At 35.3% G+C, this 5,000-nt stretch overlaps 1 protein-coding gene across 1 annotated transcript in view; it reads left to right on the forward strand.

Annotated features, from left to right (window-relative positions):
* Positions 1 to 5,000, forward strand: part of LOC308707681 (formin-like) — a gene marked incomplete at its 5' end in the record, with an annotated part of 62,834 nt that overhangs the window by 51,643 nt on the left and 6,191 nt on the right. The gene's annotated exons all lie outside the window — the stretch shown is intronic.

The following is a 5,000-nucleotide window of genomic DNA, read 5'->3' on the forward strand; positions in this document are numbered from 1 at the left end:
TATATATATATATATATATATATATATATATATATATATATATATATATATAAATTAACTAAATTAATAACTTTTTTTAAAACAAAAATGAAACATCACTGAACTTACTTAAGCTGGGCTGTGACGCTATTTTCTTCTGGAAACAAACTTTGTTGCATTATTTTCCTGTTTTCTCTGTAAAGCTGCTTTGAAACAATCAGTATAGTAAAAAGCGCTGTATAAATAAAGGAGACTTGACTTATTGCCGTCCGAATCCAGAATGTCCATGTTTTTCTCCCACCGCCCGTGAGAAAATCCACGGCTGAATTACATACTGTTTTTTGACAAACACCAAGATCGTGTGGTGATTTAATCGCCGTCCGAATCACAAGAAGAGATCAATTCAGAAATCACTGTTTCAATCCTTTTTGGGTCAATAGCACTGTCCAATAACTGTTGCGCTACACAACTAAATGCATATGCATTTTAAAGATCTAGCCTACACTCGTATCACTGAAATGCTGGAAAGTATTTACAAGAACAATATTTCATCACCGCTCAAAAGAGAATGAGAAGAAAAGCATGTAAACATTTGAAATGGGTTGATATTATGACAACAATTATATACATTAAAAAATAAACCAAGCAGCTTTGTGTTTACCTCATCTAAATAAGAGGCTAAATTAACTTATTTCCGCTAATTTTCACATTTTTAAAATGATATCCATCATTTTGAGATAAAATAAAATACAGACAATTATTTTAACTATAGTATAGTCAATTATTTTAAGCTTATGTAGTTTTAAATAATCAAATAATAAATAGGACATTAGGCTATTTTCCTATTATTAAATTAAATATGAACTTATTCTTATTATTCCAAGTATATGACATATCATTGACAGCAGAGAATCATGCGAATGACTACGTGAGCAGCGCGTTCACGGATTCGTGGGATCACAAAACTCGCTCCTCCACCATCAGTAAATCTCCATCGAATGCATGAGTTTATCACTGGGGTGCCATGCTAATTTATTTTTACGGACATGAGAAACAATTACCGTCCGAATAGGGCCAAAGGCGGCATCGTGACTGAGCTGACCTCATGATTTAGAGCGCTCTACATTCAGCGAAATAGCCCACAAGATAATCTCACACTATTGATTTTAATAGAGCCACGATTCCGTAAAATACAGAATATTAAGTCTGTATTGTTTTATTGATATTTTTCAGTATTGAATGAAATGCACACTACCATTCAGTATGATTTTTAAAAGAAGTCTCTTCTACATTTATTTGATGACAAATACAGTAAAAATTATTAAAAATTATTATAATGTAAATCATCTGTTCTCTATGTGAATATATAGTAAAGTGTAATTTATTCCTGTGATCAAAGCTGAATGTTCAGCATCATTACTCCAGTCTTCAGTGTCACATGATCCTTCAGAAATCACTCTAATATGATGATTTGATGATCAAGAAACATTTATGATTATTATCAGTGTTGGAAACGGTTTCATATTTTCGTGAAAACTGATACATTTACTTTTCAGGATTCTTTGATGAATAGAAGGTTCTAGAAGAACAACATTTGTTTGAAATAGAATGACTTTTAATCGATTTAATGCATCCTTGATGAACCCGAACTCTTGAATGACTGATATTTTTTTCTAGTTGCTAATGCATTCTGGGATTGTTTGGTCTGTGAGCAGCAGGTGTGTTTCTGAACCGTGAGCGTCGTGAAGGATGGTTCTGGAGGAGAATTGTGTTATCGTGGTCTTATCATGTGTATTTGAGCGTGTCAGACTCCCGACAGGAACACTGTGAACTGTGTGCGCTGATTTATGTGCAAGCGTTCGACTGCCAGATGCTGCACGACGGAAAATATCTGGAACTTTTCATAGAGGGGGGAAAAGGACAAACAAAGCATATTGATTATTTTTCCTTGTTTAGATTTGAGAGGTTTTTTTGTAACCCGAAACAAAACAAAGCAAAATGAAATAAATAAGACGCAGAACATGCACACACAGAATAAAGAAATGACTTCCAGCTAACAGGGAACGTTCTCAGAACAAGAAGTTATGAACAAACGTTCTTCTCAAACGGTCTTTAATAATGTTCTCAAAACATCAGCACAAAAACATTATTTATACATCTTTTTTCTTTCTGAAAAGTTCAGTTGGATGTTCATCTATGTTTTTTAAATGTTGCTAATGTTTGTTAATTGTTTTGGAATGTTCAGAGAACATTCAAAAGTAACGATCAGAGAACATTCAAAAGTAACGATCAGAACATTCTAAAGTAACGATCAGAGGACATTCAAAAGTAACGATCAGAACATTCTAAAGTAACGATCAGAACATTCTAAAGTAACATTCAGAGAACATTCAAAAGTAACAATCAGAGAACATTCAAAAGTAACGATCAGAACATTCTAAAGTAACGATCAGAGAACATTCAAAAGTAACGTTCAGAGAACATTCAAAAGTAAGGTTCAGAGAACATTCAAAAGTAACGATCAGAGAACATTCAAAAGTAACGATCAGAGAACATTCAAAAGTAACGATCAGAGAACATTCAAAAGTAACGTTCAGAGAACATTCAAAAGTAACGATCAGAACATTCAAAAGTAACGTTCAGAGAACATTCAAAAGTAACGATCAGAACATTCAAAAGTAACGATCAGAGAACATTAAAAAGTAACGTTCAGAGAACATTCAAAAGTAACGTTCAGAGAACATTCAAAAGTAACGATCAGAGAACATTCAAAAGTAACGATCAGAACATTCAAAAGTAACGTTCAGAGAACATTCTAAAGTAACGTTCAGAGAACATTCAAAAGTAAGGTTCAGAGAACATTCAAAAGTAACGATCAGAGAACATTCAAAAGTAAGGTTCAGAGAACATTCAAAAGTAACATTCAGAGAACATTCAAAAGTAACAATCAGAGAACATTCAAAAGTAACGATCAGAGAACATTCAAAAGTAACGTTCAGAGAACATTCAAAAGTAACGATCAGAGAACATTCAAAAGTAACGATCAGAGAACATTCAAAAGTAACGATCAGAGAACATTCAAAAGTAAGGTTCAGAGAACATTCAAAAGTAACATTCAGAGAACATTCAAAAGTAACGATCAGAGAACATTCAAAAGTAACGATCAGAGAACATTCAAAAGTAACGATCAGAGAACATTCAAAAGTAAGGTTCAGAGAACATTCAAAAGTAACATTCAGAGAACATTCAAAAGTAACGATCAGAGAACATTCAAAAGTAACGATCAGAGAACATTCAAAAGTAACGTTCAGAGAACATTCAAAAGTAACGATCAGAGAACATTCAAAAGTAACGATCAGAGAACATTCAAAAGTAACGATCAGAGAACATTCAAAAGTAAGGTTCAGAGAACATTCAAAAGTAACGTTCCGAGAACATTCAAAAGTAACGATCAGAGAACATTCAAAAGTAACAATCAGAGAACATTCAAAAGTAACGATCAGAGAACATTCAAAAGTAACGATCAGAGAACATTCAAAAGTAACGATCAGAACATTCAAAAGTAACGTTCCGAGAACATTCAAAAGTAACGATCAGAGAACATTCAAAAGTAACAATCAGAGAACATTCAAAAGTAAGGTTCAGAGAACATTCAAAAGTAACGTTCAGAGAACATTCAAAAGTAACAATCAGAGAACATTCAAAAGTAACGTTCCGAGAACATTCAAAAGTAACAATCAGAGAACATTCAAAAGTAACGTTCCGAGAACATTCAAAAGTAACAATCAGAACATTCAAAAGTAACAATCAGAGAACATTCAAAAGTAACAATCAGAGAACATTCAAAAGTAACGTTCAGAGAACATTCAAAAGTAACAATCAGAGAACATTCAAAAGTAACGTTCCGAGAACATTCAAAAGTAACAATCAGAGAACATTCAAAAGTAACGATCAGAGAACATTCAAAAGTAACAATCAGAGAACATTCAAAAGTAACGCTCCGAGAACATTCAAAAGTAACGATCAGAGAACATTCAAAAGTAACGATCAGAGAACATTCAAAAGTAACGCTCCGAGAACATTCTAAAGTAACGTTCAGAGAACATTCAAAAGTAACGATCAGAGAACATTCAAAAGTAACGTTCCGAGAACATTCAAAAGTAACAATCAGAGAACATTCAAAAGTAAGGTTCAGTAAGGTTCAGTTCAGCATTCACAAATAACATTTCCCTAATGTGTGAGGAGTGATGAAATGGAATGTTCAGAAAACATTCAGAAATAACATTTTCACAACTTAATGGGAATGTTAGCAAACCGTACTGGGAACATGTTATCGTTGGCTGGGTATAAAGTGCAGATGTCAGCGTTTGAAAAGCTTCCCTGGAGAGAATCCCGCACATGGACTCCACGCTTGACTCCACGTTAATGAAGGTGTTGAATTGGCCAATATTGATCAAAAGAGCCTGACAGCCAGAAACTCCTTTAATTTACCTTTAATTTGGTCCCAGAGAAGCGCCGGCTACAGAAGCTGTAAGTGTGGCTTTCCCAGAGTTCCCATGGACGCACCTCGTTAAAGTGACCCGCGGGTGATGGATTCGGGATCTGGGTGGGCGTCCACATGTGTCCCGACCCGAGGCCGGCACCTTTACACACTTCTCCTCGCTGAAAACCTGCTGAACATGATCACGCCTTTGATCTTACAAGAGCTGAGAATGAGTGCGAATGATCTACTGGCTTTCAGAGACGCTGAGGAGTTTAGATGTCACACCGGAGTCGAGCGATCCGGACGCTTGTGTGTTCGCTGGTGTGAGATGAGGAGATAAACTGTTATCAGCCGTTTGTGTGACCGTTCGACAGGCAGAAATCACTGTGTTTCATGCATTTCCAGCGTAATGCCGCGCAAATCACACATTAGTGCTGTGAAAGCAGTTAAAGCTCAGAGATGTACTGGAAAAATCAATGCTGTGTGTGTGTGTGTGTGTGTGTGTGTGTGTGTGTGTGTGTGTGTGTGTGTGTGTGAT

This window comes from Scardinius erythrophthalmus (assembly GCF_964197995.2).
Source record: "Scardinius erythrophthalmus genome assembly, chromosome: 19".
Taxonomy (NCBI): domain Eukaryota; kingdom Metazoa; phylum Chordata; class Actinopteri; order Cypriniformes; family Leuciscidae; genus Scardinius; species Scardinius erythrophthalmus.